Below are 23,132 nucleotides of genomic sequence, written 5' to 3' on the forward strand. Positions count from 1 at the left end.
TTACACCAGACTCCTTCTTTTGTCATTTTTCTCTTTGGAAAACTCCTTTTAGTCATTCTTCAAGGGTAGTTCTGCTAGCAACAAATTCTCTTAGGTTTCCTTCCTCTGAAAATATTTGTATATTCCCTTCATTCCTGAAGGATATTTTTGTTGCATATGAAATCCAGAACTGAAAGTTCTTTTCTTTCTACACTTGAAATATTTTGTGCCACTTTCTCTGGCTACCATGGTTTCAGATGACAAATCTGCTGTTGTCCAAAGTGTTCAAAGTGTTCCCCTTTAGGAAATGCTCTCTCTAGGCTCTTCAGAACTAACCATGGTGATCCTGTCTTCAAATAAGGTCACATTCTGAGTTATTGGTGACTAGGTCTTCAACATTTGAATCTGGCACAGAAACATTTCAACCCATAACATTTGCCATGTCAGCTCTTTGATACTTAAAGGTTTCCTTTAAAATATCTTTACCAAATTTTGTCATTATTTCCAATTGTATGTGTGGTTTGAATACCATTCTTTAAAAAAATGATTAATTAATTCAATCATTCATTTAGTCAACCAAAAGTCCTATAGTAGGCCAGGCAGTGGTACTAAAAAGACAAATTATACATAGTGCCAGCATCAAAGAATTTATAGCCCAATACAAGGGGGGAAAAGGCATATAGGTATACAGTCATAATGGAATTTGGGACAAGATCAGACCCATAAGTGTAGAAAAAGAATGTGCTTTGGTGATTTGGAAAAGTAAGATTATTTCCATATTGAAGTGAATCAAGAAAAGCTGTGTGGAGAGAGTAGCATGAGATCAAAATCTAGAAGAATAGCTAGGATTTGAACACAGAAAAGAGACGAAAAGGGAACTCCTCATAGTAAAAAAGGATGGAACAAAGGCAAGGAGATGGGGCAATGTCTGATATGCCCAAGTAACAGAGGATTCTGTTTGCTACTTTTTTCATAAATGCTAATTGTGCTATCCAACAAGTTTGAAAACGTTTTCAGTGCGGAGATAAGGTGGTAGTTTATCAGCAAGAATGAGCCAGACTTTAGAATTAATCAGACCTCAGTCCGAATCCTGGCTCCCACACTTGAGAGCTGTGTGCTCTTAACTTCTGGTGTGTTTCCTTATTACCTCCTTTACAGGTGATTCTGAGCCTGTGAGCATTGAATACAAAATACTCAGCATTCTACCTGTTATTTCTTCTATGGGAGGAAAAAGGGCATACACCTATACAGCCATAATGGTGACAGCCACAGGCAAGGCCACAGCGCATGAACGCACCATTCGTGTGCTTCACAAAGTTTCCTGGTATCCTGGCCGCAATCTACCCCTCTTCCCACCTGCCAAGTTTGTGTCCTGGCTCAGACCTATCCACCTGGATGAAGGGACACCTGCTTCTCCTCAGCAAGGCACCTCGCTCTTGCCCGGAAGCATCCACACACAGAGGGGGCACTTCTTTCTGATTCATATAACAGAGCAGTAAAGATTAGCCGTATCTCTGGGCATAGGTTGGGTACACTGTAGGGCTAAATAGATTATGGTTTCTAATTGACTTCATAATAAAAGCTTTCATGACAAAGGCCAAGGTACCTAATGTCTTTTTCTGAATACCTGTGCATTTTGTTTGCGATGTATTTTTTTTTCTAATTGAGAATATCATGAAATCTTGCCTTATAAAATATCTTTTTGGTTCAATGTCAGAATCTGAGATAAAATACAAGAAGCAAAAGACAACTTTGAAAGCAAGCCTTGGAATTCTGTGGCTGCAGCAAGGAAAAGGTATAATGAAGTGTGCATAAATATGAATGGTGCTAAGACACGCAATAGAAAAGTATGATCATCACAGCCGATTAGGTAGCCAATTATAATTACTAATGTGACATGGGCTAGCTCAGCCCAATGTAAGAAGTCCGTGGTCAAAACTGTCGAATCACACCTGAAATGTTCAAGGGACGTAAGTGGAATAAAAATATTAGCAGGAATTTTTACTCAACTTTAGAGGGATTACTCCCAAGCAGCCTTCCTCTCCACCTCTCCAGCCTGGCTTACTCTGTCCCCTTCTGAATCCTTAGGACAATATCCTAGAGTACAGAAGAATTAAAATCACCTGGATTCCAATCCTGATTGGATACCCACAAGCAGCACAACCACAAGCAAGGTCTTTGCTCTCAGTATCAATCACATCTTAGATTGGGCTGCCAGGAGGATTAAATGAGATAATGTATGCCATCCCCTGAGTGGGAGCGCCTACCATAGCAGGGTCTCTCAATCATTAGCAGCTAATAATATCCCCTGACATGCTTTACTAATTTCCCCACTCATCCCACCTGTTTGCACATCTGTGGCGATCTTAACCTCCTCTGCCATCTGGAGCCCACTGTTTTTTTCCAAAGCTATGTAAAAACGTGGTCAGAATCATGAGGACTGGGCCCCCGGTTTCAACGCTTGCTCTCGATCAACCACAAAGGACTGAAGACAACGGCTGATAACTGTCGTCTATGTCGTTTTCCACAGTAACAGAGACCTACATGATAAACTAGAAAAGTCAGGAGACGTACCTCATGATCAGTCCTGAAGTTCGCACTTCGAAGTCACCACCTCACGATGGGACTTAAAGGACAAATGCATCCTTCTGATGTGAAAGCTAATATATTTTGAATATACCTGATACAAAACTAAAACAATTTTAATTTTCACTTTGAACTAGTTTCTTGGACCTGCAATCTTAGACAGCAATTTTTAAGATAAACCAACGTGGACAGTGGTGAGGACCACAGCTTCAGGAGGACAGACCTATTTTGTTAAAATCCTGGATCCACTACATACTAATGATACAGAATGAAAATCAGAATGCCAGCCTGGTGATATGGGTGGTAACGAGGATCAAATGGGATTCGGTGTGATTTGCTTAGTGTGGTGCCTGACCTGTTGTAAGCAGCCAGCAAATAGAAATGATTGCTCCACCCCAAATGTATCAATTACAATGATAGCATTCAGAGAAGTGGTGCTAAAGGCAGCCTTAAACAGGAATATTAACAAAAATAAAAAATACTGAGACAATGGTTAAAATACAAGTTCCAGGAGGGAGGGCTGTTTGTCTTTTTGTTCACTGTTCTACCCCCTGAACTAGAATAGTCTCTGACACAGAACGAGTGCTTAATAAACATTGGTTGAATTAATTAATAACGAGCTCTAGGAAATTACATTTCAGTGGAGGACCCTTCAGCCCCGGGAAAACATTATGGTGTCCATTTTTCTCCTCCATCCTCCCAGCATGCTCTCTGCCAAGGAATTGATGAGTTTGGTCATGGTTGTGGAGCAAAAGCCAATACTGCAGCTTAAAGCTTTTCAAACATGAAAAAGAATTTCTTTTGCAGTAAAAGCTCTCCAGTCAAGAATCTCTTATGTTTCCTTAGTCACCCTAATGAAAATGATTTTAGTCCTTTTGGATAGAAAGCAACGTGAGTGCCAAGAGCAAAGGACTTAGAGACGGGATGTTTGGCTCTGGTCTCGAATCTGCCATTCACTAGCGGGGTGACTTTGAAGTCCCCGCAGTAACCACCCACCAGTGTAACTCAAGGGCTTACATGTGTTATGAGTCAGAAATAAATTCAACAAGAAAGGGGAAAAAAATTAGGAAACATTCTGGTAGGTTTCCTGCCCAGGAAACAGGAGATAAGCCCTGATTTGTCTATACCACAAGATTCCTGAAGAAATTGAATAGCACTTGAAAATGATCACTGGACAAAGTACTTTTATTTGCCTAGGAAAATAATTCTAATAATAGACACAGTTTGCTGTGGAGAATTTTTAAAACTGTTGAACAGAGATCAAAATACCTAGACAACCAGTAAAGAAACAAACTGAGAAAAACAAAAACAAAAATGGCCATTAAATTGACAAAAAAGTTTTTGAAATGTATTTCATTTCAGAATACCTTCTTAGGAAAATCATTTCAAAATTGAGTTGTCACAGCAGCTAACTTTTTTGTATTTGGGCCCCAAAACGATATGCAAAACATCTTTCTGCTCATTTTTTAACCTGTACTGAAGAAAAAAAAATAGTGATGGGAGGGAAGGAGGAAGTTAATTTATTCCGACTCAGCTTTGTCTAGAAAAGAGATTATAAGCATAGGCTATTCCTATTAATCTATTTGTCTCTTTAAAAAATAAGTAAATGATTCATGGAGAGCGTTCAAAACATCTCTTTTATTAAAAGAACAAAACCACCTGAAAAATATGCTGAATTCAGAAAAATAACATAAATACTCAGCAGATCAACAGAGTTGAGCTCTCCTCCAAAGTATCTCTCTTCAGAGTGCACAATGGCTCCTACCTTCAAGGCTGCCTGGCCCAAGGGATGCAACAAAAGTGTAACAAATGTTTCAGGATACTGAGATTTGCGATTTTGAAAGAGGGGCAGCAGGAAACAAAGCTTGGCTGGTGTGTGCAGCCTGTATCAGGGAAAGACATCAATGCAGGAATTCCTGGGAGCTAATCCCACAGGCCCTGAAATATCCATGGAGGACAGGTTCGAGGACAGGCATCTGAGTGGAAGTGTTGGTTGGACTGTATCTAATAAAAGCACGTTCACTGCAATTCTCAACAGTGTATTTTCCCCCGAGTAGCTGGGAATTGGAATACATTTGTGTGTGTGTTTGCTTTTCTGTTTTTTCCAAATCTATAATCAACCCGAAGTTTTTGTAATAGAAAAATGGCAAATAAATGAGATTTTCAAAAATGTATCCCAATGATATTGATGAGATTTTAGCATAAAGGGCTCCATTTTTCAATTTCAAAGACTTTCCATCTCTTTGGCCTGCAAATTAATTTCTCAGAGCAACTGTTTACTAAATATACCCCCTGCCCCTCCAGCTCCCATTGTAGCTCCTCAAAGAATTGATTGGGCTGCCTGGCTGTTTTTCCAGGAATTACTTAAACATTATCTAAATGTGTAGGCAACACTTTGCTGCCATCTGCTTCTAATGAAGATGGTAATGATGAAGATCACAGCATTATGGGTTAAGACTCCATAAAAATGCATATGTGTTTACAAAGCTGTGGATATTAATTTAGGTCACAGCTTTGGTCGGATGAGAGAAGTGTTGTAACATCCTCGTTATGCTTCTGTTTTTAAAGACTTCTTTTTCCCCTCCTAGATGTGCTGGAGGTTTGGGTGCCAAGGACTCTCCCTCTGTCCCACTGGGTTTAACCCTTGAAGGTAATTTCAAAGAACTGATAGTCAATGGGAATCAATGTCACAGCTTTATTAGTCTTAGAAGTTGATAAGAACCACCCCTGTAGGGTTTCTTAATAAAGTTGGCTTGGAAACTACTACTTAAGCCTAAGGACAAATGGGAACCCCCCCCCCCACACACACACACTTCATGCTAGTGGGGAGAAGATCATCAGTATACTGAGAGGTCCTCCTATTGCCTATGAGCATAGACCTACAACTCCTTCTATGACTTGGGCAGTCCATCTCTTGTTCCTAGAGGCCCCTGCAAAGAGTGAGAGCAGGACATTCGTGAAATTAGCATCACAGACATGCTGCATCCTAGGCCACAAATACATCACCTATTCTATGCCTCATCTCACTGTGTGCCCACCCATATCATTCAAATATTACCTAACAAGATACTCAATGAACAGTAGTGTAAACATGCCTCAAACTTGAATACGGACCTCCTGATTATTGCATTCCAAGAGAGAAAGTAAAATAAGAAAAATAATCTCTGCCTTGTCAATTAAACTTTAGGGAACTAAACCCAAAGTTCCTTGCTCCCTGTGTTAGGCAGAATATCCCGCACATTCTCCCAACATGTCCACATCCTAATCCCTGGAACTTGTGCATATGTTACCTTATATGGCAAAGAAGTACTCAAGTCATGGATACAATTAAGGTTGGTGATCAGTTTACTTTAAAATGGGGAGATTATCCTGGATTATCTGGGTGGGTCCAATATAATAATAAGGGTCCATAAAAGGGGAAGAGGGAGGTGGAAGAGGAGGTCAGAACCAGAGAGGGTGCAGCGTGACAAGGACTCCGAGTCACATTCCTGGCTCTGACAGTGGAAGAAAGGGGCCGTGAGACAAGGAATGTGGGCAGCCTCTTGAAGCTGCAACAGGTAAGGGAACAGACCCTCTCCTAGAACCTCAAGAAAGAAACACAGGCCTGTCAAGACCTTCATTTCAGCCCAGTGAAGTTAATGGATTACTTTAGTATTCGTTTTGCACTGTTGTTTTAAACCATCGCATTTGTAATTTCTTACAATAGTCCAGAGACCGCTATGTCCCCTACTTTCCTAGTCTGCTCTCCCTCAGCCAGGTGTGCCCCACTCAGAGGCAGTTGGGGTTCTTCAGCAGAAGTTGTATCTGGAACCTCCCTCTGCTGGAATGGGTACAGCTGTGAGCACCTGCAAAACGCAGATGGTGCAGCTCCAGGTTTCTCACGAGGGCTATATATCCAGCCAGTCGGAAGGACACACAAGAATATCACTGCACCACACTCATGCCAACAAAACTTAGAGAGCACACAGCAAATTCCCCAGCCTCAAAGCGGGTAACACACTCAGAACTGTGTGGCTAGATCCTAGGAGAGATCTTCTATCAACGGGTTCATTGTGACCTTCTGATTTCTTAGAGGGAAAAAGTGTCATCACACAGCCTCTGCTGTCCTGGAACTAACCTAACTTCTTGAAAGACTTATTCAATCACAGTTAGACACTCCCCTTAGATCTGGGCCTCAGAAATTCCATCTCTTATGAACCGTACGTGCCTGGCCTCAACACCGAACTGTGCGGACTCTGTTTAGAGACATCGTCTCTTGTGATGTTTCCTGGCACTTGTGATCTTTGTGAGAGGCAGCTCCCCAAAGCTGCTTCATGGTCTGGCTTTCTCTGCGTCGCTATGCGCCCCAGCAAGAGGCCAAGGAATATTTTATTCCTGTGGTATTAGGGGCTACTCTTCTACCTCTTGCTCTTGAGTTACAAGGAGCTTGGGAAGCTTATTTCGTAAGAGTTGTCTGCTGCTTCTCTACATTTGTCTCAGTTTAACATTACCTTCAGCAAATTCATGAACTTCCCAGTGCAGGGGCACCTCTGGGGGCCAGAATGAATCGATAGGCCCTTAGACCATATGCGCTCCCTGCATATCTTCCCATCCCTCCACTTTTGAATTTTCCAGGCTTTGACTCACCTGTTCTATTTTCCTAGCAGCAAAATTTCTTTCTTTCCTCATTTTTCTATCACATAAGGGTAAGCCCCTGAGTGCTCTGGTTCCTCTGTTTTTCTCCCCCTCCTTCTCAGCGGGCCAAGTGAAGTTTAAAGAAATCATAACCTACTTTCTAAGTTGACTCTCTTTCTTCTAAACCGTGGAGCTAATGCTGTTTGCTGGATCACTGTGCTCTCCTTCCTTTGTCTTTCCTCTCGGGCCAAGCACACTTCCTTCTAGATTTTATCCCGTGCTGTCACCTGCCTGAGAGGGATGAGTTCAGTCAGTTCCAGGCCTGCTGAAAATGAATGCACCCACCACCCAGGAGGTCTCTCCGTAGCCATCTACCAGCAAATCCAGGCCTAACTTCAGTCATGTTGCCCTCTCCGGCTGAAGGTCTGTTATCTGTCCTAAATCTCTCTACGCCATCAATCTCCTCGCCATGCTCCCCTCACAGCACACAGCATATCTGTTTGCACTAGTTGCTGTGTTATCTTGAAAACTAAATAAACATGCTATGTTGTTATTCCCTTAGCAATCTGAACAGCTACCACGCAACCGCCTCCCATGCTGTCCCAGGCTTTAGGGTGGCTCCCATTTGCTCTTACGATTGACGGACCCCATTGCAACGCTGCTAAGAGGTCTCTCAATAATGCTGCAGTCTTGCTCTGGGAAACATTCTGGTCCATGCAGAATGTACTGCTTCATGGGGCTAAAATTTTAGGGGAGAAATCCAGTCTCTGATCTGGCAGCTACCAAATCACCCCCTCATTTTTAGTTCTTCCTTTACAAGCGGTTAAATCTGGGTGCGCGTCCTTCTCCCATTCACATCTGTCTTCCCGGAGTCCTCAGCCTCTGGGTTAAGAAAATGCTTTTCCTGCTCTTCCATTTCAATAGGCATATCTTCCTACAGTTTCTCCTTCACTTTTCTACTGCTCCTCCCTGACTTGACAATAAAAACATGTTATTATTACTTTTTTTTTTTTAAGAACAAATTCTACTCCAACATAACTGAGAAAACTCCATTCCTAAAAACAGTCTGTTCCAGGCAATGGAGGTTTTAAGGCTCCCTCCATTTCATAGGCTTTTCTGTCTCCATCCACCAAGATGACATGCTGCTGATAAAGGAGGAAATTGTACTCCTTTAATCGGTTGATTTAAAATGCACCATTTTTCTGTAATCGATCTCAGCATTGGTCTCTGAATCCCCCACCATGCTCAGGGCTTACAAAGGGAAAAATCTAGAACCAACTTGAGACCCTGTGGATAGGAACAACTCCACAGTCTCTGGAAACTGAATGAAGCCAAGGCTTTTCCTGGATGAAATCCAAAATGAAACCAAGACAGCCTGTGGGACAGCCCATCTAGCACTCTCTGTCAAAGCCCCAGTGCTAACAATCTAAAGACCAAACAGCACACATTAATGTTCTGGATGCACGATTCTGCTGTGATTTGTAACTTGAAGCCCCAGTAATATCACGTCAGCCTGTCACTGCCATGTCATGCACTGTAACCTTCTAGGTCGAAGCTTGGCATGCGAGCTCATGTGAGCAAGTACTCAGATACTCCAGATGGCAGCCTTCTTTCTAAATGGCACAAAGAGTATAAGGGGATGTTTGATGCCCAAATCTTATTACTGGCCCCTCTTGCTCTCTTCCTGTCTAGAAAGCCTGTGAATAGAAGCATCAAATGATAAACATAAACTGGAGGTTCCTACTTGTTGCTCTGGGCTATAAGAGAGCCTTGTAGTCTATCCCAACCCAAGTGAAGCAGCTGGGCCCCCAGGCAGGTTCACCGTGGCTGAGGTAGGTGGTCTTAGACTGAAAAGCTAGATCAGGGGTCTCCCCACAATGAGAATAAAGCCAGTACAAATGAGTTTAATTCATTAAAAAAAAAAGAAGAAGAAGAAAGAAAAGAAAAGCAAAGAATAACTCACTGACTCCTCAACCTGGAAGAGACTGGGACAGCAATTGAATGCAGAGCTCAGGGGTCATGGTAGGGGCCAACAGGATGATCTGAGCCCCCTTTCCCTTTCCCCAGCCCAAGCCAGGAAGAGCCAACCCCTCCTCAGATAGGCTGGAACTCCTGAGACAGGCTGGACTCCTGAAGTATCATTGCTTAGGCCACAGGAATGAAGAACAGACATTGGGGGTGCAGTGCTCCCTGCCCAAGCTTGTGGAACCCTGTCTTGAAGCCCAGGAGCTGGTTTTAGAGCTGAGATTCTGCACCCACAGAACCCAGAGCCCTCCAGCCCTGAGCGGAGCCCATCGTTCCCAGCCACAAACCAAAGGGTGGCAGCCCCAAACCCTCCCTCTCTCCTTTCCTGCTGTATGAGATTATTTTACTTAAAAACTCAACAGAAAAACAAAACTTACTATTTCCTGAGCCTGCTAGAGAAGGGAGTAGTTCTCCAAGAGGGGTTCCTGGTTGAGCGGCATCTGCATCACCTGGGAACCTGCTAGAAGCTCAAGCTTATTGGCCCCAACCCAGACGCACCAAATCAGAAATTCTAGAGTGGGGAATGGAGGGGGGCAACGGTCTTCAGTTTCACACACCCTCCAGGTGGGTCTGCTGCACACCAAATTTGAGAAGCCCTGGACTAAACAAAGTCATAACCGCACTAATCAGGCTAGCTACTTCTCCACAGGTGGAAAGGAGCAGACAAGCCGAGAAAGAAAGAAGCCTCTTCCAAGCCTTTCTCTCATGGAGAGGGGGAAGCTTATATTGCACAGAGGATATCATCAATTCCCTTTCCTCTTGGATGATTCTGCAGCAACATACATTGATGAGAAATAGTCACTAAGAACTAATTCTGAATTACTGAACTGGTCTTCTCACTGCTGTCTGAACTCCCCACAGCGATGAGAATTATTTTTCTACCAACCAAGTCTAGTGCTCTACCTTGCTCAAAGATGGCAGTCAGTTACCTCATTCTTGGGGAGTAAAGCCTAAAATACCTGGCTTGGAAAACAAGGCCAGTCACAAATGGGCCTCAAACCATCTTTCCAGTCTAATTTAAGCTCATATTAAGTTGTCCACATCAAATGGAGTAGCTTCAAATGAAGCAACGGAAGAAAGAATTTCCCTCCAATACAGCGGTCTCCTGGATCGGGTTTCCTACAGGTTAGCCATGCAAATGTTCCACCGTGTCCCCAGAGACTCGGCTCCAGCAGCCCTGGAACAGGGCCTGTATATCTGCATTTGTCCAGGGTCTCTGGTGAGTCAGCTACTGGTGGCTGCAGGTCACCTGAGAAATTCTGCTCCACAGGTTGGAGAGCACGTGCTGCCTGGCAGGTGCCTGGGATTGAAGCAAGTGCCCATTGACTCCTGAGTAGTGCTACTGGGAAAGTCTCCATAGTCAGTTCCATTTTATAAACTCCTCTACCCTCCCTCAACAAATCATTCTAACACCTCACAGCATGCAAACAGTATTTATTTTGCACATGTATGTATGTATGTATTTAATATTTTATTTATTTATCTGACAGACAGCACAAGCAGGCGGAGCAGCAGAGGGAGAGGGAGAAGCAGACTCCCTGCTGAGCACAGCGCCCAACGCAGGGCTCCATCCCAGGACCCCAGGATCACAGCCCGAGCCTGAAGGCAGAGGCTTAACTGACTGAGCCACCCAGACACTCCTATTTTGCACAGTAGGTTCCACAGCATTTTGACTGAGGTGTCTTGTACTTAAATATCTGAAAACTCAAGAGGCAGGGACAGCAGAACCACCGTAGCCCAGGACGTAAGCAACAGTCGGGAGGATTCCAGATGCCTCCATAGATCTGCTCTCATTAATGTCTTCATTCAGGCTCCTTTCCCAAGGAGGGTTTCCACATCGGACTTTAGATGGCTGTTGAAGGTTTCCATGCCAAAGCACAGCCAAGATCACTTGTTCCCTTAATTTTGCCATTAACTTTTTTTTTTTTCTTCCCTGCAAAGTCTCAGAACAAATAGATTCTGTTTGCATGAATAATGCACCATGTTCCCAGGTACAAAGGAGAAGTCTAAGTCTGCACAGCTGCAAAAGGAAGCTTAACCAAGATCCATTTCAAGTGCTTTGCCCGCATCAAAGGGCTTAGAGCCCATTGGGGAATTTTTTTATTTTATTTTTTTTAGTTCATCTTCTTTTGAAATTCTTTCCTTTCCACTCCCAGCTATTTTAAATTCCACTTCATCAAACTGAGCATACACTTTTTGGTAGTGGACTAGGAGTCAGAAGGCTGGATTCTCGTGCTAGGTTTGCTATCAGATACTGCATGACTTTGGGTAAAACATTTGATCCCTCTGAGACTCAGTTTTCCTACCAGCCAAATGGGCCACATGATGAGGCAAGTGGGTGGCTCTCTAAGTCCCTTTGCTCTAAGTAGTAGAGAAGGGGGCTCCGAAACACCACATCCAGATCACTTGAGACATTCTCTCCTAATAAGGATGGTCTGAGTCTGAGATATCACACTACTTGGACAACAATTTCAGGCTGAGATACTCACTGATGAACAATTTAATCATTAAGGGAGAGGAGTGTCATGGAATCAGCTATTTAATAGCCTGAGCAAAGGTTTTGAAGAATTGCCATTTCACATGGTGTGTGGGAGTGGGGAGTACATAGTCCTCTGATTTTCTCATTCTCCTTTCAAGAGAGAAGACGGAGGCTTCTCCCAGAGCGAGGAACTGCGTTCAGCGGGGATGAAAACGTGGTCATGAATTAAAACACCCCAGAGTCAGTGGTCGCTGACCAAGTGTATGAATATTTGACTCTCTGTTTCTGCTGCTAATGGCAGATTGGAAGACAATGTGCGGAAACTGTTTCGTTTTACTTTACCAGGCTCAACTAATGTAGGTAATTAAGATTCACTGCCTAATTAACTTCAAATGGCTATACAGAGAGTAACATAATTCTGTTACTTTCTAAATATCAAAGTTTATCCATACAGTAAAAACAAAATTAGGTATAATCGAAGGCCTCACTATTTGTTCATGTTATATCGTTAATGACGTGCCATCCTTTTAGGATTACACAATATTCATGCAGTGCCCTCTGTTTACAAAGAGTGGACAAGTGGGTCCCAAAGGTTAATGACTGCGGCAGACCTCACAGCTAGTTGGTGACAAAGACGGGTCTCGAAGAAGCTCTCATGGTAGATTAGTGTTCTTTCAAATTAGTCATTGAGAGGATTCATTTGTATTAAGAGAAATTATTTCTATTTTATTGTTCCTGGTTTATTGAGCAATTTGGGATCAAGAGCATTTTTGACATTGGGCAGTGGGGAGTGAGGACAAAAAAGAGGGAGAATCCTTCGTTTTCAGATTTACTCAAATGCAATTTATTTTTGTCTCACAGTCTACCAACGAGTCAAGCTAAACCCCAAACCTGTCCCTCATGAAAAGATGACATAAAGGCACACTTGAGAAATAAATCAAGTCAAAAATGTGTTGCCCAGAGTTTACTGGGCTCTGAACAATTTGTAACAGGACAAGGCACAGTAAGGAATGCCCCTTCCGGAATGCTGAGGGATGCCTGGCTGGCCCGAGTGAAGTTCCAGGGCCCAGGGTGTGTGGAGGAGCTGCCCAGAGAGACTAGGAGTGCAAAGGGCCAAGGAATCAAGTATGAGCTGTGTCCTAGGGGTGCCTCGCATCAAGCCAGAGAAACTCACTTCAACCATGAACTGTGTGTGTGTGAAGGAGGCTGTGCTCCAGCCAGCAACAGAAGACACAGCCCGAAGGCTGAAAGCCAAGTAGAGCCTCGGGAATGTGAGTAGTGTGAAAAAATCAAGTTCATCACTAGGCCCATGACTGGAATAAACATGGTTTATTTACGACCTCCTGGTCTTTGGGGTTTGCCACGTGAATGAATGGATAGATGGATGATGGCAGACTGAGAATAGTGTTCCTTTTTTTTTTTTTCATGAGGTTATGACAAATTATGTCACAATATTGGCAGGAATGGGAATCACTGTGGAACCCATGGGGTGACCTACTCAGAAGGGTGATCATTATACTCACCTTCTTGAGAAAGAATATCTGATGGGACCCTTTGTGCTTTAACATTTTAGAAGAAAAGCCCATCTGTGGGAGGCAAAGCAGAGAAAAGATTGGGGTTCTTTAATTTCAGATGCCTGAACACGTCTTAGCTCCAACATTTGGAAGGCAGCTATGTTTGGAAGTGACAAGTTAACTTGTAGTGCTAAAAATGTTTGTATTCTGACCTGATAGCACGATAGACCAGTATGCAAGTGCACCCTGCCCTGGGTCAGCCTTCAGTACCTTCCTCCTGACAGCACACACCTTCTACTGGAGACACCTGCTCACCACCCCTCACACCTGCCAGCAATCCTAACGTCCCATGGGAACATGTGGCAGCATCACCACTGGCCTGCCTCAACCCAAATCTCTGCTGAGTGACCTTTAAATCAAATGTCCTTCCCAGTTTGGCTGTCACTTCTCCCCTAGGCACAACACTGGGGAGTGGGATAGCCCCACAACGAAGACTCGTTGTAGCAGAAAATGATGATGTCCTAGGTCTACAGCCACTATAGGAGAGGACCTGGACCCGTTATTGTGCTCGGATACAACTCACCAAGGTCACCTCCTTTGCAGCCACCAGTGGTTCTTTGCCAAGAGGAAATGAATCCCCTACTTCCCCTACCCTCTCCCCAAGAACCACTAAAGCGAGGAGAAAGACATTATGTGGGAGGACCTACTAATTGTCAGAGCTTTTACTCATTGTTGATAGGAGGGTGAGTCTGGGGAGGGGGAGAGTTGAACATTTGTATTCTAGAAATAGAATGCGCCCAGCAGGTGTGCTCCATTACCATGTAGGGGACATACCTGTTTCAGAATGAACAAATTAATTAATGGATGACTGGATTAATTATGTTTATAGGAGATTCGTCCTGCTTTAAAGGCCCTGTCAGGACACCGTGGCCTTTAACCACGCCTCTTTCTGCAAGAAGTAACTTTAGTACTACTAACTACTCTCTGCCTTAGCTACAACCTCAGAAAAGTTTGATCACACGCCAGCTGATTTGATCTGGGCCATTCCCTAGGGAGGCAGAAGGTCAGGCCTGTCCTTGCAAGAGGCTCTCACAAGCTCGTCCTGTATTACCAATGCTGGGACTCAGTGCTGAACGTTGACTTTGGCGACCATTTGGAAAAAGCGTGTTGAATGGGGAACACAACCTAGTTGGCCAGCAGGAGACCCAGGTTCTAAAGCACAACCCCATTTCCTACTCAACAGGAAAGTGGAGGAGACTTGTCCTTTGAGTTTTCATTCTTAAACCTTAGCCCAGTGTAGGACCTCAGCCAAACAAAGAGGAGGGAAGAGAGATGGAGGGAAAGGCCTCCCTCGTAAACTAACCATGGTGACCTCCAGGGAGAAGCAGTGAAAATGTGAACCACACACTGCCACATAAGATTAAGAGTTCTGTAGAATGAAAGTTAGCCCCTCAATGCCACAATTTGAAGTTCGGTAAAAAACCTGACAGTCTCTTCTGGAAGGATCCACATGGGATTTTCCTGTATGGGATAAGACCCAGTTTAGATGGCCCATTCCCTGGGTCAGAGTTCCTCTTCCTTGGAATATGAGGGGATGATTTCTTGGGTTTTACTGAGGAGTAAATGTCCCGGTTGCACAGCACGATCACAGATCCCCTGTTCACGCTGGGTCAGGAGTCAACAAAGCGGGTGGCGCAGGAAGGAGATCCAGGATGGGACTGTGCCTGGCTGGGAGGGGAAGGGAGGGAGGTGTGTGCTGGCAGTGGGATGCACCAGGAGCCCAGGGCTACCATGACAGCTGCACTCACATCTTCAGTTAATCTTTAGAGAGAGACATGTCTTTAACCATTTGCTAGGCTTTAGGCCTTGTTTCTTTCGACTCTAGACCTAGACAGGTCACTGAACTTCTCAAGAGACTTGGGCATGATAACAGCACCCACCCTGCTTGCCAGCTTGTTGGGAAGGGCCTGAAAATGGTAACAGCCATGTGCCAAGTGTTTGGCAATTGCCTGTGCTCATGACTCCGTCCAGGGGTGCCCAGGTCAAACGCTTGAATCAAAATCCAATAACTGTCATGGAATAGGTGTTGGCCAAGTGTGAGGCACGGTCACAAGCAGTATCTCATTTAATCACACTGCTTCAGTCTTTACAAGAACGTGGCGAGGAAGGAATGTTTTCCTTATTAGAGAGAGGAAAACTGGAGTCATAACGGCTGTTCAAGACGACACAGCTGAATTGTGTTCCAGTCTGGGGTTGATCCAGACCCGCTTCTCGCAAAATATCACAAGTAGGAGCTACGTTTGCTAACATAGATGTCCCCTAAACCAAGAGGATCTGTGGGGACAAGCAGTGGTTTTTGAAGGGGGTCCAAGCTGGACTCCAACAACAGTGGGAAACAAAATGCTCAGTAGATGGACACAGAACAGGCTGCCATCACCACAGAGGCATGTAAAAAGGCCTCAGCCTTGGCTGCCAAGCATGGAAGCTACAGGCCGGGAGTTCTTAGGCAGAGGAATTTAAAACGCTTCTAATCTCTGGTGAAAACTCAAGTTCAAAGAGCCTCTATTTAAAAATGCCCTCCAGGTTTTGCCCAACTGAGTGGAAAAAAAAAAAATATCCAACTCAAAACCTTGGAAGTATCTGGGGATGTCAGAATCTAGCATTTCTGCTGAAAACCAAGTAATGAGGGACCAGGTCTCTAAGGAAGGTTTGGCTAAGTCTATGAAGGCCAGGCTCACAGGAGCGGTACCCAGTGAGGATTCTCTCCCATCCCTGGAGGGATGGTCAGAGACAGCCTTCGGGAGTTTGGGGAAGGGGATGGGCCCCACAGCAGGGACTCATCCCTAACCCTCACTTTATTCCTCACAGACTTCTCTAGTGAAGCTCTTCACTGCCCCGAAGGGAGAAGAGATTTTCTTTCCATGTTTTATAGACTCACTTGACCTGTGGAGAGCTGACGCAGGGAGTACCATTCTTCTGCCTGCCCACACTGCTGGATGAGTACAAATTATTACAGGCTTTAATGTCATTTAATAGGAGGAAGATTATTGCCAATAATGTACAGGAAAGTGCTTTGTAACAAACAAAAGGAAAGCATTATACAAATGTATAAGGAATGATAGTGATCACAGTCACAAAGATACATTTTATGCAGCAAAGGAAAACAAAACCTAAATTTTAACAACAGAAGAGTAGTTAAATAAACAATGCTTGATCTATGCAGTAGAAGGCTGGCCGGCACTAGAAGTCATTTTATGAAAAACTTTTTATGATAAAAGAAAATGTGATTACTGCTACGTGAGAATCATACATGGGATGCCTGCAGGTAAGCTAGATGGATGGATGGACAGGTGGATAGATGGAGACAGACAATGAGAGGGAAGAAAATTATAGCAATATATAAATAGGATTTACCTCTGAGTGGCTGTACCATGCTTGAATTTTATTTTCTCTTTCATTTTTATTTCTTTAGTTTTACCCTGCCTTGCTCTAAAAACAATTTAAAGTTGTTTACAACACACATACAAGACAAAATTAAATTTGGAAAAACATAAGCAAGTGAGGAATAAATATGAGAAAGATAAGATGTAGCCAGCGGGGTGGCTGGTAGGTAGAATGCATTCCGTGAAGCCCCACACATTCAATAGAGATCGACCGCAAATTCATCCCTAAGCTTTCTGGGCACCAACACGAGAGAGAGAGATGCAGGAGACCATGGGACCCAGGAGCACGGGACGTAGCATGTGCAGGAAAATAAAGCAAAATGATTCTGTTTAAGAAAACAGGAAACTGCTCCAGGGGACAGTGTGGAAGGTGGTGAGTGGTGGGGCAATGTGTGTTGCCCGCTGTGACCCAGTGAGTCACCTACAGATGCTCCCAGTGGGCTCTGTGTAAGCTGAGGATGGGGCCAAAGCACAAGAACAAGTAAGAGGCGCCACGTAGGGATGGTTCCTAGTCCCAGCCTCGGCGCTACGTGGTGGTCACACTGTCTCAGCTGATACTCACAAACCCCTACAAGGTATCCTGGAGCCCGGTTGCGAGAATAACTCAAACTCAGTTAGCCAGGAAATGGCGGGGCCAGGTCTCTCTCCACGTGCCTGACATGTTTCGCCAGGCAGTTCTGTTGCCCCCCCAATCCTGGGAAAATACTGCTCCACACAGGCCAGGGGCCCAATGCCAGAATGCAGTTCAGGGAAAACAGCTCTGGGGGAGATCGTTTTTCTCTTTCTACTTTTTAGTATTTCTGAGCTTTGGCCAATGATGATGTTAACTTTCACATTATCCACCCTTTGGGATTCCCTGCACTGCCCTCAAGCCCCCTGGCTCTCTACTTTCAGTTGATTTTAAGAGTTCTTGAGACACCCCCTTGGGCGCGGTGGCTGGGCTGGTTAAGCATCTGACTCCTGTTTTTGGCTCAGGTCATGATCTCGGGGGTCATGCGATGGAGCCCCTATGCCAGGCTGCACACTGAATGTGGAGTCTGTTTAAGATTTTCTCTCTCCCTCTGTCCTTGCCTCTCCACTGCGTGACCACCCCCCTGCGCGTGCTCTCTCAAATAAATAAATACATCTTAAAAAAAAAAAAAAAAAGAGCTCTTGAGGCACCTCTTTCTCCCCATCAGATGAGGGACCTCCTCAAGGATGCAGAGAATGGTCTTGGTTTGTAAATAAGCTCAACCTTATCCTGCAACTTCCACAGTTTAAATGTAAAGCCCATCACCGAGCTGCCTCTACGACGGGGGTTCTCAACATGAACTTCAAGCCACTGTGAACACATTCCTGAGCTTCTCCTATGCAGCCCCTGTCTGTCTCACCTATTTCCTCCATCACATCCCTTTGGTGGATGTTCTATTCCACCCAACATGCAGGGGAGGATATTGAGCCCCAGGAATTCTAAATGGTATTAAACTGACCAAAACAACATTTACTAGAACTGGTTATGTCCATTAGAAATAAATGCCCGTATACACTCATATTTGGAGTATAAGTAAGAATAACTTTCATTCTTAAAAAAAAATAACCTTCATTCTTGAAGACAGTTTTACAAAGCATGCCAACAGCATTCTAAGGCTTTGACCCAGAAATTCCACTTCAGTAGATTATTTTAAGGAGACAAGTATAAATGAGGGTAAAATTTAGCTACTAGGATGTTTCCTAGCACTGTTTACAATAGGGCAAGACTGGAAGCCAAATGTCCAAAAATAAGAGTTTGTTTAAATAAATTGAATAAAATAAATCCTTATAATGAAATAGCATGCATCCATGTAAAAGTTGCATTATATTATAAACTATTTACTTCAAAATTTTGTTCCTAACGTATTTAAAGTGAGAAAATTGGATTGTAAAACGATTTGTGTAAATGATCTCCTTTCTTAAATAAACATTGTAATATGTATGTGTAAGAAAAAATATAGAAGGATATAAGGATATACTCTAAAATGTTAATAGTAGTTATTCTAGCACTAAGGTATTACCAGTAGCTTTTAACTCCTTCTTTTTGAATATATGTGTGTTTAAAAATGTATCTATAGTGAAGATGTATTATTACTCTATGAAAAAGTAAAAGGAATTTAAAAACAAAACAGGCAAAGCATACCGGAGTCTCAGTTTTGCATTTCTGTCTATAAGGGAGAAAAGAGCCAAGATACGAATACAAAGGCTGGTAAGCCAGGTCAGAACATTCTCCTGTGTTTGTCTATGCCATCGCCATGGGCAGGGCTAAAGATTTAAAAATCCTTCATATCAGGTGGGGGTTGATGGAAGACATCCTGGTAAGTACGGCGCTGTCCCTTGAGGCATGCCAAGCTAGGAGTGTCCATAAAAGCGACCCAAACCTTTTTCCTCTCTACTGCTTTGAAGTTCAAATTTAAAGCCATAGCTACCCACGGAGATGGAAGCCAACCCAATTTTTATAGTGTTTGTAAAAAAGTTCCTTTCACCCAAGCCTTCCTCATTTTTGATTTCACAAGAGCACACCTGCCCCACGGTCCCGGCAACAGCTTATGATAGCTTCCGTGCAAGCAGAGAGCACTTGGTAATCAAAGATAATTCTGCTCCCACGTGAATAAATGCAGTTCGGACTTGTCTAGCACTAAAAGGCCTCAAAAGACTAGAAGACATAAATGGATATAAATTTAGTGCAGAACTGTTTTTAAAATACGTTCTAGCACGTTTAATGGCAGAGCAAGCTAATGTATGTCAGTGCTGCATTTTCTGGAAAGCTGCTTCCATGTGTTACTGCATAAAAAGATGGATCCTGGCCTTTCATCGAAAATAGCATCCAATAAAGTGAATGTTTTCATTTGCCCCTTTCCCTATTTGGGGAAACTTTCATTTGCTAACAAAAATGTATTGAATAGCGACTAGAAAACACAAATATGAACCCGCCCTATTGCCGTTAGAAGTTCCTTTGCCCTGTTCCAGTGAGACAAGCTACCAAGGACGCTCACAATTTAGTCAAAGGGCAGTGGGGATACAAGACCCCTCATGCCTTAGACTCAGCTTTCCTCTCTCCATATTTCCCGCTGCTTTACTTGGGTGATGTTCGTGTCCCAATATACACCTTGCTCTTCTTTCATTCCTCAGTGGCTTTCCGTATTCTGCCCTATCTACTGGAACCACTTTCCTATCCTTGACTAGCCTAGGAAGTGCTGACTCACCCGCTCAAATATCTTCTACATTGTGAAGCATTCAATGAGCATAGCCCTTTCCACCTTCCCCAGGAAGGTCAACCAATCCATTGTCTACGCTACACAGAATCCTATTAGAGAGAATCCTGTTATTACATGAGTCACACTCCAGCTGAATAATTTGTCACGTGTACATCCTCTCTACCAGAAAGCAAGATTTTTGAGAGCAATGTCTAGACTGTAATTTCTTTTTGATTCCAGAATTAGCACAGTGCTCTTCTCAAACGTAAGGAGTCATAAAACTGAGTTGACCTGGATGAAGAGTATGTCAGGTCATCAGAACTAGTGAAGGGAAAGGGGAAGAGGAAGTAGGGGGAGGAAGGGAAGATGGAGAGAGTGGGAGAAGCAGGACGAGAACAAGAGGGGAGCGCCAGGTGAAATGCTCAAGTGCGATGCTTTCTCAATCTTAGACTCTGATTACTGTGGCCAAAATTTTCCTCTTGTATTACATCTGCTGTCTAACTGATATCAAAAACAGATGAGCAAATAGGACAGCAACATGAAAATTGTTTCTAGGAGAAAGTTCAGTGTTGGGGGATCCGTAGGCTGATACTGGGACAGCAAGACACTCTTAAAAGTACAATGAAGAGAGTGTTTGAGAAAATATTATTTGATATCTAAATATCTTTCACATATTTTTGTCCAACGGGCCTCCAAAATACTCTATGACAACAATTTTGTTTTAGTTTATTTTCAGAGAGGGAGAGTGAGAGAGCATGAGCTTGGGCAGGGAGGGGCAGAGGGAGAGGGAAAGAGAGAATCTTAAGCAGACTCCATGCTCAGAGCCAAGCCCTATGTGGGGTTAGATCTCAGGACCCCGAGATCTTGACCTGAGTCAAAATCAAGATGCTTAACCGACTAAGCCAACCAGGTGCCCTTATGACAACATTTCTTTAAGCTTGTTCCATCGAATAAGTAGTGCGGGAGAAAGAGATCAAATAATTCCCTGCTCAAAAACATTTAGGAAGCATTAAGTTTAAAAAAAAAATGGTTTTTCCGCAATACTACCTAGGCTTTTAAAATTCTGTTACACATTTTGAATGTCTAAGAGTGTGCAGAATTTCCCCAACTCAGTGGACCAGAGAATCCCAGTGCATCCCCTGCGACTAGTGTTCCTTCAAATACATCTTAGAAAGTCAAGTCCTTCCTACTAAGTAGGTAGATATCATCCCTTCCCTGTTTATAAAGAAGGGCACTGATGCTAAAGATATGATATTCCCAAGGGCATATGGTGAGTAAGAGTGAGGATTTCAAAGCCACGTATGAGAGGCATTTGTTCACTGGGATTCCTCATTGCTTTGAATATAATGCAGCTTAAATCTTGGAAATGTTTTACTATGGCCTGAATCAAGTTTCATACTTCAGGGTAAGGTGTGGGACTTTTAGGCCCCCAAGGCTTTATCTCTAGAGTCCCTTATCTAGAATGCATCTATGGTGTATAAGTGGTTCTGAAATGGGTCTCATATAACAGGAGATTTAAGGCTAGAGCCAAGTCCTCAGGCTGGGCTGTAAGACTAGACAATTACACACAGATGGAAAATGACATGTCCATGTACAGACATGACCTCTCCCCACATAAGAGCTATTGTTACAATATACATTTGTATAGACTTAAATGGGAATGCACAGTAATTTCCTAGAACCTAGATACTAAAATAGATGATATTATTGGAGTAACATACAAAATAGATCGGAAAGAAGAAAGATATTCACGATGCAATTTAGATGAACTCCTTTTGTCCATCAGTATCACTGGAAAAGGAGGTGCCTGGGTGGCTCAGTTGGTTAATTGTCTGCCTTTGGCTCGGGTCATGATCCAGGGGGTCCTGGGATGGAGTCCTGTGTCGGGCTCCCTGCTCAGTGAGGAGTCTGCTTCTCCCTTTCCCTCTGCTTCTTCCCCAGCTTGCTCACTCTCTCTCTCTCTCTCAAATAAATAAATACGATATTAAAAATATATATCATTGGAAATGAAATCATGTGTTTACAATATTCCTCATATAACAGTAATTCCATAAAACAAGAGTTACTTGAAGTTACTTGAAACCTCCTTTATAGCATTATGCTTACGTTTTCACCACCAAAGCATTATCACTGTCAGAAACAGGCAATATTTCAGGAAAAGCACTAGAGCAGGGATCAGAGACTTGGCTCTGTTGTCAATTGCTTGTACAACCTTAGGGAAGGCATTTGCTCCCCTAAACATTGTTATTCTAATCCTGTGCTGTCCCCAAAGTAGCCACTAGCCTTTGGTGGCTATTAAACACTTGAAATGTACCTAGCCTGGTTTGAAGTATGCTTTAAGTGTGAAACACATACAGAATTTCAGGGATTTAAACTGAGAATAAGAGTATGAATATCTCATTAAGAAATTTTATAATGAATTTATATTGAAATGATACGATTCCAGATGTACTAGGTTGGTAAAAATATATTATCAATTTCACCTGTTTATTTTTACTTTATTGTGTTAACGTGGCTACTAGCAAATTTAAAATTACATATGGGACTCACTTCGTATTTCTATCAACAGCACTGGTCTAATGTGTCAAAGGAAGTGGTGGTTTCAGATTACTTCAGAGTGGCCTTCTACTCCTAAACTTCTAAGATGAAACCTTTGCTGGAAGGTAAACCTGGGGAAGGGTCTGAGGCATAAACATGGACACAAAGAACCAGACAGGATGATGTTTCAGACAGGACTCTGAGTGCTAAAAATCACACTGGCAACACTGGGTGTTGGTGGAAAGGAATGCAAGGGGGCAAGGATACTTATAGGGGGGCAGTGGGCAAAGGGACTTTGGGAGCTTTGGGGAGGGAGACTGCATCAACTTAACACTGAAATCTAACTCAACTTTGGCTTAGCTTTGGATGAATGAAGCTTTGTTCAATCATGACTCCTAGTTAGAACAGCCTCAAAGTTTCTGAAGTGGATCCTGCCATTCATAGCAGAATAAAAGATAATGATGCAGATTTTCTATATTAGGACTGCACTACTATAGCTTTCCTAAGTAGCGGATAATGGATAAGCCTGGGGCAAGCGGGAAGCATTATACTCACTGATACAGAATTTCTGAAGAGTAACTGTGGTTTTACAAATTGATTTATTGAGGAATGTATTGGGGGAGAAAAGTGGGAACCTCAAAAGTAAATCTCATGTCATTAAGAGAATCAAAGAACAGACACTTTAGCTATCATTTAATCCAACCCCTTCATTTTGGGAATCGGCACACTGAGGCTCAGACTGGGAAGG

This window comes from Ursus maritimus, unplaced genomic scaffold (assembly GCF_017311325.1).
Source record: "Ursus maritimus isolate PB19 unplaced genomic scaffold, ASM1731132v1 scaffold_6, whole genome shotgun sequence".
Classification (NCBI taxonomy): domain Eukaryota; kingdom Metazoa; phylum Chordata; class Mammalia; order Carnivora; family Ursidae; genus Ursus; species Ursus maritimus.